Raw genomic sequence first — 14,643 nt, 5'->3', positions numbered from 1 at the left:
CTACATTAATACTGAGCTTCTGGAGACAGCAAATACAGACAAACATCTCTTTCTTTTTTCTTCATTTTTTTCCTTTGGCTTTTTATTTCCTGTGTTTTACCAATAGTCACCAAGAAGATGCCCCGTCTATGTGCCCCTAATACTCTCTGGTTGTTAAAACTCTTCTCTGTTTGGAGGAAGAAACCTTAGTCCATTTATTAAAAAAAAAAACAGTAGAACCTATCACATTTAAACATTCACCCACAGCAGACAATCTTGTAAAATGTAAAGCCCTTCACTGCCTTCCCATTAAACTTGAAATACAATCCAAACTCTTTAGATGATCAATAAGAACCTATGTAATCTCTTTCTTAACCACCCCTTCCATCTTCTTTCCTTCTCCTCTCTCCTTCATTCCTTCCACATAAACCAGAATCCTTCACAAGAAAGCTTAAGTAAGGAGTATATGAATATTCTATACAGGAGCTACTTCATCACATATATGGATCAGTCTAGGAACTACAAGAGGTGTCTCACTACACAGATTGTTATATTTCTGCTTCTCTGTCCATTCAGGCCATAATATCCAAGTGTTGCCCACTTAATTTCTTTCCACGACACTATAAAGGGGATTAGTACAAGTCTAATGACCTGTAATTCTAGTGTGAAGATAGTTTAGGGAAAGAATCAAAACAAATATAAAAATAATATTAGAAAATACAAATTCATTTTTGTTCCTTCAGCTCTGGTTCTATTTTCATAATTTTTGAATCGTATTATAAAATATATGTATATATATATATGACATATATATAAAATACTAAAGAATAGCCATGTATTGAAAGATTTATGAATCAAAAATATACCAAATCTACTCAGAAAATAGAAAAATACACTATAATTTGACTTATGGAGCAGACATATACATGCCATTTATGAAAACACTTCACTTAGTCTCATGCTTATATTAACCACCACCACAAGCTGCCCAGAGCAAGGACTGGGTTTTTCAAATCTAAAAATCCAGTGTTTAGTACATAACAGATTCTCAACATATATACCATTTGTATGGAAGAAATCAGTTGATTGTACAAGATCAAGAATTACTAGATCTGTATCTCAGGAGAACTTATAAAATATTAAAACTTGATAATCTCTTAAAAATAGAAGGGCCAAGCATCACAGATATGCTTTAGATATCTGAGGTATTTTCCTGCCTGGGACACAGCTTATTTCCTAAGTGCTGGATCAGTCACTCCATGCTAGCCTTCCATCATGACTCCCTTATATTAACTCCACCGATGGGGATCAATATAGTGAAGGAGGGAAGTGCAGATGCCTGAGACCATAACTTTTTAAGGTTTTTCCTATTCCTAAAAATACATAGGGTCTTTATGGAATATGGAGGAGGAAGAACAAAATAGTTGGTTGAGAGCTACAACATCCTGGATGTGACTCTGCAATCAGTAACAGCATTCCTCTAGAATTTTGTCCATGCTCCAAAGTTCAGTGTGAATGCTGCTGCTTCTTGATAAGTCTCTGACACTGTCCATCCTTACAATCCCAGCAATGGGGAATTCACCACCTTGCTCTTGTATCTGTGTTTCCACAGCTATTTTTTCATCATATCAACAAAGTGGGTTTCCCTGGTAGCTCAGATGATACTCTGCTTGCAATGCAGGAGATCCAGGTTTGATCCCTGGGTTGGGGAAGATCCCTTGAAGAAGGCAATGGCTACTCACTCTAGTATTCTTGCCTGGAGAATTCCATGGAGAGAGGAGCCTGGCAGGCTACAGTCCATGGGGTCGCAAAGAGTTGGACATGACTGAGCGACTAACAATTTCACTTTTTCACTTTCATCAATAAAGTGAGTTGTGTAGGTTTACTTTTGCTTGCTGAGTAGACTCACACTATTTTTTCCAAAGTGTCCCTAGAAATGACAAAGTAAGTGGACATCTATGGCTGTCAAAGAATTGTGGCCACTTGTATGAAGTAAATTATTCCAGACAACTAATATTCAAAAGTGGGAATTACATGTAAAATTACTTTACCTCCAATGATTCCTCTGGTTTCATTATCTCTATCTGGACCATACATTGGATTTTTCCAAGCCCATACTTCCTTGATGCCATGAAAAATTTTTCATTAGGTTCATAACTACTTCATACACTATGAATTATCTCTTTTCTCTAATATCCTTTAAAATAATGATACTAATAATAAACTTTATTATCTGCCAGAGTGGTTTTCAGTCTCTACCTTAACCCTACAAGATAGCATGCCTTACAACCAGAGACTCTGGTTTTAAAATCCCACACAAAATGACATTCAACAAAACTTACTATACAAGTTAAGTACACCATAGCACAAAGCATTTTGTCTCTTTATTTCCTCCCTAACTAACTTATGAAATTAGAAGACGTTTGCTTCTTGGTAGGAAATCTATGATAAACCTAAACAATATGCTGAAAAGCAGAGACATTACTCTGCTGACAAAGGTCAGTATAGTCAAGGCTATGATTTTCCCAGTGGTCATGCACAGTTGTGAAAGCTGGACCGTAAAGAAGGTGGAGCGCCGAAGAATTGATGCCTTTGAACTATGGTGCTGGAGAAGACTCCTGAGAGTCCCTTGGACAGCAAGGAGATCAAACCAGTCAATCTTAAGGAAAATCAACCCTGAATACTCTTTGAAAGGACTGATGCTGGAGCTGAAACTCCAGTATTTTGGTCATCTGATGTGAATAGGCTGACTCATTGGAAAAGTCCCTAATGCTGGGAAAGACTGAGGGCAGGAGGAGAACAGGGCGTCAGAGGATGAGATGGCTGGATGGCATCACTGATGCAATGGACATGAACTTGGGCAAACTTCGGGAGATTGTGAGGGACAGAGAGGCCTGGCGTGCTGCAATCCATGGGGTCGCAAAGAGTCAGGCATGACTGGATGACTGACGACAACAACAACAACTAACTTATAGACCTTCCAAGAGAATATCCAGGCAGCTTTCAAAAGATTTTCAGGTTAAGTTTTTTTAGTGGAAATGATATGAACCATCATAATTTGTGAGTTCTTCATGAATTAAATATAGATCTATTATTAATAAGCTAGATATAAAAATGGCTTAAGAGCAACTTGTTTCACATGGATATCTACTTTGGCAAATTATCTTTAATAATGGCCTCTTATCTCATGATCAGTTGCTACAATTCTTAAATGTAACTGAGTTTATTAGTTATTGCAAATCTTATCCTTCTGATCCCATCACTGTTTTACAACCTAGGAATTGTAGTAGTCAGTAATGCGTGTGTGCGTGTTAACTCGCCTCAGTCATGGCCGACTCTTTGAGACTGTATAGACTGCAACCCGACAGGCTCCTCTGTCCATGGGATTCTCCAGGCAAGAATACTGGGGTGGGTTGCCGTGACCTCCTCCAGGGATCTTTCCAACCCAGGGATCTTATGTCTCCTGCATTGGCAGGTGGGTTCTTTACCACTAGCGCCACCTGGAAAGCCCCATCAGTAACATTGATATTCATGCCTTTCTATACAGTCCATTACACATGCCTGGGCCTATGACTTGCTTTAATTAGAAATGCAGCAAAATAGCCTTGTGCCCTTTCTGAGCCTAAGCAGTAAGCAGGTCTGGCGGCTTCAACTTTGCTGCATTGGGTAGCCCTAAGCTGCCATGTATGATTTAGGGCTGCCCTGTCAGAAAGACCACTTGGAAAGAACTCAGAGAGAAGAAAAGACCCAAAGCCTTCACGGAGAAAACCTAAGGAACCAGCCAATTTGGAGTTTGCATCCCCAAACTAGGGGCCCTAGGGGAATCACTCCTGCCAACCCCAGGAGTCCTTACCCACTTAGCTGAGGAATCAGGGATGTGAGCACAGAAGTCATTTTGGCCATTCCAGTTCAGCAGACATCATGTGGAGAAATGAGCCAACCATTCTGTATACTGCCTGGATGTCTGACCCATGAAATCATGAGAAATAATAAGATATTTTAACTAGTTAGTTTTAGTCTTCTTTGCTAAATAGCAACAGAGTACTGAGGGCTTTCCTGGTGGCTCAGACAGTAAAGAATCTGCCTGCAAATGTGGGAGACCCAGGTTCAATCCCTGGGTTGGGCAGATCCCCTGGAGAAGGGAATAGCAATCCACTCCACTATCGTTGCCTGGAGAATCCCATGGACAGGGGAGCCTGGTGAGCTACAAAGAAATGGACACAACGAAGCGACTAAAACACACATACAACAGAGAACTGAAACAGGAATGTATTCAGTTGCTATCGTTTCAGTCTTTAAGAAATAATTCTTTTAAAATTAAAAAAAAAAGTTCAGACCAACGCAAATGAGTATAGAATTACATAACTAGAAGTATATATTTTCATGCAGAGGAGTGGGTCATACATAGAGCTATAGTGTTTTCTCTGTTGCTTCCGAATAATCTTTCTCTTCTCAAAAAATATGTAAATTTAGGAAAGCCATTCAAAGAGGAAGAGGTAATTTCAATGAATGCACAAACATCCTTTTTTCTAGTATGCATAACTCAAGGACTAGATTACAAAGCATTATAGAGGAACAGGTAGACTATATAAACTTTACGATATCCTCTGTAAATGTTGCTCTAGACAACTGAACTTTCGATTTATACTGAGTGACAGAGAATTAGATAAGAATCTGGAGTGCAGCTAGTCTACAATATCATTTAAACACTAAGCAATATACTTTAACAGTCATTTGAAAGAAATAGAAATGCATCCAGAAGCCAAAGAGGCCGCTAAGAGTAACAGTTTTAACAGAGGCATTTCTATCCCACTTAGGGTATGCCAAGGGAAGAATATGATTTTTCTTAAGAAATAATTTTGCATCTGCTGCATCACACAGATAAATGGGTGATCAAAGCCTTATCTTCATCATGAGGTTACATGGCTATATTGATTTTAACTGCTCACACAACACAAATTGTAGAACAGATATAACCACATAACCAGAAATTCACCTGGGCCATTTTTTTCCTTTAACAAAACATCTCTAAAAATATCTTGAGCAGCATTACTTCATGGAGTGCTCTCTAAATTAACGGATTATAAAATAGATATCTATATAATTGAAAGATTTAAATTGCTACTGGATCTCAACCCAAAGCTGGTTAAATTATGGGAACTGACTGCCAAAATTACGTTTAGTTTTAGATGTTTGTTATGAAATGTTATATTGGCACTAGAGAGCAGGGTAAGTTGTTCACAGCAAATTTGTGTTAAGAAAATAATATTATCTTCATATGAGAGGTAGTATATAATAATGGCTGGGGATTCATGTTTTGAAGTCAGACCTGCTGCACTTGAATTCCATTCTAATCACATAGTAGCCACGTTACCTTGGATACATTACTTCAATTTTTCTGGGCTTCTGTTTTCTCATTTGGAAAAATGAGACTAAAAATAGCATTAGTGTCACAGAGCTTCTGTGGAGATTAAATGAGAATAAACTACATAGAATACTTAGCAGAATGCCTGGCACACAGAAAAAGGTCACCAAATGTCTGCTGTCTCTATTCCCTATTGTAGAGGGTATATATCCAACTCCACAAGGAGTACTAACAAATTATTAATGTAAAAATTACAAAGGAGGTAAAGCCAAATCAAATTCATGTTTGACTTCACTGAAATCATTATTGGATCCATCAAGAGACCATTTCTACTGATTTTCTGAATAGTATTATCATCCTTAATAACCAAAGATGCACATTTTGTTCAGAGAGCTTAATCTATAACAAATTCCTATGTACAGAATCAAAGGCCACAGAAATATCAATAAAACATCCAAAGAAATTTAAATGGACTGCAGAATGTTAGAGAACCTAAAGGCTTCTTGATTTCTTTCTTGAATCTGTGGCTTGAGAAGACTAGCATCAACATGTTCTTACAGTAGTTGCAGAGCTAAAACCTTTTGTATAGAGCAGTACGTTAGTTAAAGGCTTTATAATTTAGTGGCAAAAAAGGTTGCCTTTAAAAATGGAATAGAGTCCATTCTGAATATAATCAAATAAGACCATTCCTATAGACCTGAGAGAGGTAAACACGTTGCCAAATACTGAAGCCTGCAATTTAGAGTTGTTCTTGACTTATTCTGGGTCTTGGAAATCCTTCTATGTGCCTTAAAGAGAAAGGCAGTAGAAATAGGGTTGTTTCATGGTACACATGGCTGCCATAAAGAATATGCTGTTGGATAAAAACCCTTCAGCCAGCCAGTCTTAGAGCTATGTGTGTGTGTTAGTCTCTGAGTCATGTCTGCTCCTTGCGACCCCACGGACTGTAGTCCGCCAGGCTCCTCTGTCTATGGGATTCTCCAGGCAAGAATGCTAGAGTGGGTTGCCATTTCCTTCTCCAGGGGATCTTCCCGACCCAGAGATCGGACCCAGGTCTCCTGCATTGTAGGCAGATTCTTTACCATCTGAGCTACCAGGGAAGCCCCTCAGAGCTATGAGGGGCATCTTATGTTTAAAAGAGGGAAAAGTTAAGGAGGAAAAGTCAACAAAATTGATAACATTTTTTATGAAATTCCTTTCTTATGAGAACCCTGCAGAAACTATGAGAATGCTTGGCAAGTCACAGTTAGAAATTCTAGTTTCTACCAGATAGCAAACAGGTTATTAAAAAATGTATAGCTCTTGGCACCAAGAAAAAGGACTTGAGGCATTTCTATAGAAACAAGCATTCTGGCCTTTACAAAACATTTGCAAGAATTAATTAAATCAGTTGATGTGTTGGGAATATCGTATTCAATCAAAGTGTCAAAGATGGTTAATCAGTGAAGAAAGGTGAAATAAACACAGATTATCATCCAAACAGAAGCTTAGCAATTCTATTCAGGGACTTAGATCAGAAATGTTTTCAATAGTAAAAGCCTAAGACTTCATAAACTGAAGAATGCAAAACAATACAGTAGTGATTAGATACCAGTATATCTAAATGCCCAGCCAATGTTCTTTCTTAAGTATATTTTGAATTTATCTTATATGAAGAATCAGTTGCACTAATATTTGGATTAGGCTCATTATACTAAAGGTAATATGTGCCTTATTGTCTCTAGCTAGATTGGGATTTCTTATTTTTTGCTCCATACCTCAATTTATGGCATATTTATATAAACCACAATTTATTAGGTAGAGCTTCCTAACATTCATACAATTAATATTTCCTAAAGGCAGGAAAAAATGTTAACTGCTGCCCCAAGCATATTATTACTGAAATGTTTACTGAATTTTATTTATTTGCAATTACTATTGGTGTTGTTTTAGTATAGAATTAGTTAAGTTCATTTTAGCATGATTCTAGCTAATTCATATCTGAAAAGAAAGAGTGTCAAGGAAGAAACCAGCTTAAATGAAACTACCCTCCAGCTGTCTACCATGCACCAGCACTAGAAATAGAAAACAGAACTTGATTTTAAAATGAATTCTGGCATGGTTCCCTCTCTTCTAAAACTTGGCATAAAATATGATTTGGGGAGTGACTACATATTTTGCAAAGACAGCAGGTTATTCTGGTATCTAGTGGGTGGATAAAATGAACTGCAATCATTTCTAGAGGGGCGTCAACTCATGAAGGCTGACAGAATGATCCTGTTCTCAAAAAACTATGAAAGAAAACAAAGATGACTATACTGGCATTATTATTCACCAGGGAGTTGGGTGGTTGAAGTTGTTAGCAAAGGAAAGGAGTTGTAGAGCTGTAGGTACCTGGCTGAAATCACCTGGAGATTTAAAACTAATTTTTTTAAACTCTATTTTTAGAGTTATTGGGCTTAACACTACTGATTTTAACTTAAGAATCCCATGGACAGAGGAACCTGGCAGGCTACAGTCCGTGGGGTTGCAAGAGTTGGACACGACCTAGCATCTAAACCACCACACAGTTACATGGACTTCCCTGGTGGCTCAGCTGGTAAAGAATCTGCCTGAAGTGTGAGAGACCTGGGTTTGATCCCTGGGTTGGAAAGAGCCCCTGGCGAAGGGAACGGCTGCCCACTCCAGTATTCCGGCCTGGAGAATTCCATGGACCATACAGTCCATGGGGACACAAAGAGTCGGACACAACTGAGCAACTTTCACTTTCACACAATTACATATGTAATTTACATAGACCAGATAAATAACTTTAAAAGATCTGGGCACCATCATTTTTTTCAGTTCAATTATACAAAGTATTGGTTCAGTTTCCCCTGCATCTATCATGTTCAGATAAAAATCCTAGTGAATAAGGGGTTTTTTTTTTTTTTTGCTAAGTCACTTCAGTCGTGTCCGACTCTGTGCGACCCCATAGACAGCAGCCCACCAGGCTCCGCCATCCCTGGGATTCTCCAGGCAAGAATACTGGAGTGGGTTGCCGTTTCCTTCTCCAGTGCATGAAAGGGAAAAGTGAAAGTGAAGTCGCTCAGTCGTCTGACTCTTAGCGACCCCATGGGCTGTAGCCTACCAGGCTCCTCCGTCCATGGGATTTTCCAGGCAAGAGTACTGGAGTGGGGTGCCATTGCCTTCTCCGGAATAAGGGGTTAGGAATAATTAAGCAGAAATAACTGAATTCAGTACCTATCTTTAGAGGGGTAAAAAAGAAAATTTGAAAGAAGAAATGACATTTAATTCTGCTCATGATATTTATTTCAAACAACATTCATGGATAGTGTACAACTTGCCAAGCATCTCATTAAGCCCAGAGGATAGAGAGATGCATAAAATATATCACGCCCTTTATGGAATTCACAGATGAGGGGCCACAGGGAAAGTTGAACCAATTTCCTAAATGAGATAAGAAATAAAATTATCTGATAGTAAGCTGGTAGATGCCGATTCCTTTTTCTTCCCTTTCTTTATTCTCATAAGAATATCTTGAACATTTACAAAAAAAAACAATAAAATTTTACTTTGCTCAGTCTTTCATCTCATTAACAAGTTTTCCACCTCCTTCTTTCTCATGTGCCTGAAGAATATTTAACTTTAGTGTCAAAAAATGAGCACATCCACTGGATATAAGCAATTTCTATTAGGATCTTGTGCATGGTTTTATGAGCAAATTGATTCATTGATTATATCAATAAAAATTAACAAAGGTGCTGATCAAGCCATTTTCTACCACTCTCTCTTTTCACTGACTCTTTCTTGCTCCACTGTTTATATAACTCCTTAGGGCTCTTTTCTTCTTGATATTGCTTTCCACAACCTGCTACTTTCCAGAAACTGTCCCTTCTTCCCCATGGTAGTGATGATTCCCTTAGCCCAGAGATGCACTGTGATACATCAGAGTGAAACTGAAAATTAGAAAATTTAATTCATAGCCTCAACACTATCAGGAAGTTTTATAAGGTTGTGGGCCAGCCTCCAGCTCCCTCTTCAAACTGCACTTTTAGTGTCTCTCTGGAATGGACTGGGGGTCCTAAAGAGTGTTCTGCTCCCAAAGTTATGATTCAATTCCTCCCCAGTAATAGACTGGCCCACTATGTAACTGTTTGTTCAGTTACACAGTTGGCCTACTGGATAAGATGGTAAATAACCAAAATAAATTTCTTCAATTTGCTATTACTGAAAGGAAGCTTGTGATGGGCAGTTAATAATTGTTTAAAGAGATCTTAATAGTGAGTCTACAATTTCATATACGTCAGCAAATAAAATGTAACCTACTTTAGATACTTGTACTTCCTCTGCTCTGTGCTTCTCTCTCCAACCCTCTCAAACCTTTATTTGTTTTTAATCTTGGTAAATGTTAATTTTAATCATAGTTACATGTACACCTAATTTAAAAAGCATATTTTGAAAAACAGCACTCCAGGGCCTCAACACTCCATACAACCTGAATCTTGATGCCCATTTTATCAATACTATATTTTTCTTGTTATTTCTAATTGGTCAATTTTAGACATTATCTTTTGGCTTCCTCTTATAATTGAGGAAGTTTTTCAATGATACCCTTATCCCAATTTCCTCTCCCTTTAATCTCTCAATGAGGTTACAGCAAAAGAACACAAGATTGCAATTCATCAAATGATCTGTTTTATAACCACGTGACTGTTTTTCACTGTTGAGAGAAGTAGTATCTCTTTTTTGTCCATCTTTTAGATTTTCTTGAAGTTAATAATGACCTCATGTTTCATTTGCTTCATAGTCTGTGGACTCATGATTAATTATTTTCAATAGCTCCATCAGCCTCTGAATACTATTATCATTTGGTCAAACATTTCAGATAATCTATCAAATTGTCTCCTTCATTTCCATCTTTTCTGGTACTTGATGTTTTCAGGCTCTGAGATTTTATGAGGTTTAGGAGGATAGCTCTATCTTTTCCTTGCACCTGAAATGCAGCTCTTACTACTTGGTAAGTTAATTCCCCTTTCCAGTGGCTTATCTTATTCCAAAATGGTGAGCAATATTTATGCTCTCCTTTCATGCTTTTTTTTTTTTTTAACAATTTTTACAATGTTGTGTTAGCTTCTGCCATACAACAACACAAATCAGCCATAATCTCCTTCTCTCTTTATCTCTGTCGTTTTATTGGGGGTTTAGAGAGCAGAGAGAAATAATTGTGTTCAAACTTTCCTGTTTAACCAGAAGTCTCCTTTGCTATACTTCTCTGTATTCTCTACTATTTAACAAATTATCCTAAACCCTCAGCTTCTTTATTATATATGCAGTGGAACTCCTGTGTGAGAAAACTGGGTGAATAAGTGGTTTTAGTCAGAGAAGAAGGTCAGACTTCAAGAATTCAAAAGAGATGCCCAGGATGTGAATCCTAAGAGTAGGCAAATGACCTAATGACCTAGAATGAAAGGTGAAGGTGGTCAGAGGTCAAGGAAATGAGAGGCTAGCAAGTTAGATAAACCATCTCTCCAGGCAAGGAGATGCATAACACTGTGGAAGTTTGTTAGAGCAGCAACAGGAAACTAATGCAGGGAAGAATTCTGATTTTGTTTCCTAATTAGTTGCTTGGCATTGCGTCTATGTGTGTTGGGGGTGGAGGGGTTGTACAATATACAAGCATCCAGGTCAATTTCTTTTCACAATTCACTTCAATAATGCTTCATTTAAAAAGTGTGACCTTTCTGAATCGTTATTGATCTGGTTTCTGGGCATTATAAGTCTTTCTCTTTGGTTAGACAGCCCGTAAAAGTTACCGATTTTTTTAGCTTCTGTGATGTTGAGGGAAGTTTCAGTGGCCTACTTAACATGGAGCTAAATTGCTAGTTTGTTCTGAGATGCTTAATTTTCTCTAAATGGGCAATTTCTGAACCCCTCATTCATAAACAATAGAACTCTTTTGCTTTTTGATTCTTTTATTTGCTATAAATTAGTGCCACATTTCCCTATGCCTTGTAAAGGAAGTTAATTCTCCTGTTTATTTCAGTATATAAGATTATGGCCATCAGGCATTTAAAACATTCAGATGAAGGAATTTTAAATTTAAAAAAAATACTCAAAAATGGCACAAAATATACTGACAAACTCAACCTCTAAAAGCCTAAGCTCAGCACACATTTCTTACTGGAAATCAAACACTCCATTTCCTAAAGGATGTGTTTGCTATCCATGGCCTCAGAAGAAAACATTACCTCTGCTTATTTCACTGAGCAAAGAAAAGGCTGTGTGAGGTTTGCTGACTAATTCACATTTGGATTTGCTGGTTCTGATTCTGGCTTTTAAGCCAAGGAACAGCAGTACAGAGCTTAATTTGAAGTTAAAAGCTTTCAAATACAGTAAAGACCCCCGAAGGCATTCTTTTGAAGAAGACAGATACTGAAAATTTTAACTGGAAAAGTCGCCCCTGGTCAAAGGAAAGAAGGCTATGAGACTATCAGGAAGAGAATGTGTTGTTCCATGTGGAAACACTATTAGGTGAAAGGCCTTGACAGGGTAACTTCCATGGTCTACATGAGAACACAGGCTGAACATGTAACAGAGAGGTCTGCCTTATATATTGAGATGTCAATGCTCCAAATATTGTGTACTCACTCAAGACAAAGATTCTCCTTTCATGGGGGATCCTGTTAAGAGTAAGAGACATCTAGCATCTGAGAGATAAAGGGGGCTACATAGAGTATCTATTTCAAACTGTTGAGATAAGACTCAAAGCAACCAATGAACGGATGAAAGCCATACAGAAAGCAAGCCACAGCCCAAGCCCTTGACCACCACATTCACAGCACCCCTGCTGCTGGTGGGGTGCATCCCTTTGTTGTATCACCTCACCTACACTGTGTTTTCTCCTTCATTCATCCCACACAATCCCTCCTTACTCACAGCAGCCAACATGTCTCCTTGTTCTGGCTTGGATGACTGCAGACTGGGGTGGAAGAGTATGACAGACACCACACATAACCAGCATGGATTCCATCAGGAAACACATATTTGCCAGAATATAAAATGATGACTTTCTCTAAGCAGACAAAAAAGTCTTATTTGAATACAAAATAGCCTCATAATAGCCTCTCTCTGGTTATATGGGTTTTTTTCTATGTATACCCACATCTAGCACAGATAGCAAAAGGGGATTTTTTTGTTTTTATCAGAATAATCCTTTGCTTAGCATTATTCATATTGTTCTAAGCTTTTTCTGAAAAATCATGATTCTATTGGACTTGGAATGACTTCAGTTTCATTATTGGTAAAATAGAGAATTGCTACATTTAGATTTTTACTCAGTTTAAAATAAATCTCTTAGGCAAAGTTAGGGAAAATTTTTTGCTAGTAATATAATAAGTATTTTTTTTTCTAAAAGTTAATACATTAATGCTCTTTTCTGAGACATGCAGGGAAGACTTAAAATACAAAAAAAGCAAAAAATATATATTGTTTTACTGAGAGATGATCTATTGACAATATTTTTTTTCCCCTAATCATTTCATAAAATTCCATGACTTATCACCTCATACCAGGAAGCATCTTTACTTAAAGAAGCAAATCAATAGTCTAGTTGATTCCATATATGTCTTCAAATTACAAATTAGTAACTGTCCCAGGTGATGCTAATGATAAAGAAACCACTTGCCAATGCAGGAGACCTAAGAGATGAGGGTTCCTAGGTTGGGAAGATCACCTGGAGGAGGGCATGGCAACCTACTCAGTATTCTTGCCTGGAGAATCCCATGACAGAGGAGCCTGGTGGGCTACAGTCCACAGGGTTGCAAAGAGTTGGACACAACTGAGGCAAGTTAGCACGCACACGTGTACAATCACTTTGAACATGGACACACACTACACTGTATGAATTTCAGCTATTTGCAGTATAATATTCCAAGTATGTCTTTTTGGTACCAAATATGATCCATGTAAGTTACATTACTAGCTATCAAAACTTAGTTATCAATAGTTGCTATAACTTTCATGTCTAATATGAAAAATACTCATGAATTTAGCACCATATATTAGGATTAGCTGACAAAGGTCTGTCTTTGTAAACCATAGTAAAAGCTATGGTTTTTCCAGTAGTCGTGTATGAATGTGAGAGTTGGACTATAAAGAAAGATGAACACCAAAGAATTGATGTTTTTGAACTGTGGTGTTGGAGAAGACTCTTGAGAGTCCCTTGGACTGCAAGGAGATCCAACCAGTCAATCCTAAAGGAAATCAGTCCTGAATATTCATTGGAAGGACTGATGCTGAAGCTGAAACTCCAATACTTTGGCCACCTGATGCGAAGACCTGACTCATTGGAAAAGACCCTGATGCTGGGAAAGATTGAAGGCGGGCGGTGAAGGGGATGACAGAGGATGAGATGGTTGAATGGCATCACTGACTCAATGGACATGAGTTTGAGCAAGCTCTGAGAGTTGGTGATGGACAGACTGGCGTACTTCAGTCCATGGGGCCGCAAAGAGTCAGACACAACTGAGCAACTGAACTGATTAGGATTATCTAAGCTTTAAAATTTAGAATGGATTAACTATCATTTTTATCACTGCACTAAAATGTTGTTTATAAGTATTTTCAAGAGCTTACATGGCTGCTTCTTAGCCTATTTTCTGCCTGACCACCCCCCCACATATGTACACTGAATACACACACACACACACACACATACACACACACCTCGAATCATCTACCTGCCACCTTCATGTAAACCAGTAAAAGCAGAGGACATCTGTTTTATAGACCAGTCTTCAATTCTAGCTCATTCTCCTGTCCTCTAGTCTACTGAAAAGATGTGTCACAGAAACATTATTTCGTTAAATTAGTAGAAAATGTTAGCGCTTCCTTTAACCCAATATCCTTTGGGTCAGCACTACAAGCCTTGTCTATAGGCCTTGTCATTTCTCTAGGAGTTCTTCACAAACTGAAATCAAACAGTCAGGTAAGCTATCATCTAGTCAGGACGTTAACAATTCAGTTCTCTGGTTGGTGATTTGATTTAATCTAAAAAGAGTGCGAGCCGGACCAGGAGCGAGCGCCATGCTGCTGCTGCACGTGCTTTTCGAGCACGCGGTCGGCTATGCGCTGCTGGCGCTGAAGGAGGTGGAGGAGATCAGCCTTCTGCTGCCGCAGGTGGGTGGACATGGTGGGCTAGCAGGTGGCTCCGCAGCCCCTCGGGCCGCGCGTGCCCCAGCATGCACCGCGTGCTCCCACGTGGCCGGCCGCGCTTTGGGAGGTGCGCTGGGCCCGACAGTTCCAAAGCAAGGGGTCCT

At 38.5% G+C, this 14,643-nt stretch overlaps 1 protein-coding gene across 9 annotated transcripts in view; it reads right to left on the bottom strand.

Annotated features, from left to right (window-relative positions):
- RAB3C (RAB3C, member RAS oncogene family) overlaps window positions 1–14,643 on the bottom strand; it is a 376,080-nt gene that overhangs the window by 159,650 nt on the left and 201,787 nt on the right. The window lies entirely within an intron of this gene.

This window comes from Giraffa tippelskirchi, chromosome 8, assembly GCF_054371585.1.
Source record: "Giraffa tippelskirchi isolate mGirTip1 chromosome 8, T2T-mGirTip1v1.2.pri, whole genome shotgun sequence".
Lineage (NCBI taxonomy): Eukaryota > Metazoa > Chordata > Mammalia > Artiodactyla > Giraffidae > Giraffa > Giraffa tippelskirchi.
The sequence above is the reverse complement of the archived record's forward strand: the minus strand, read 5'-3'. Positions and strand labels throughout refer to the sequence as shown.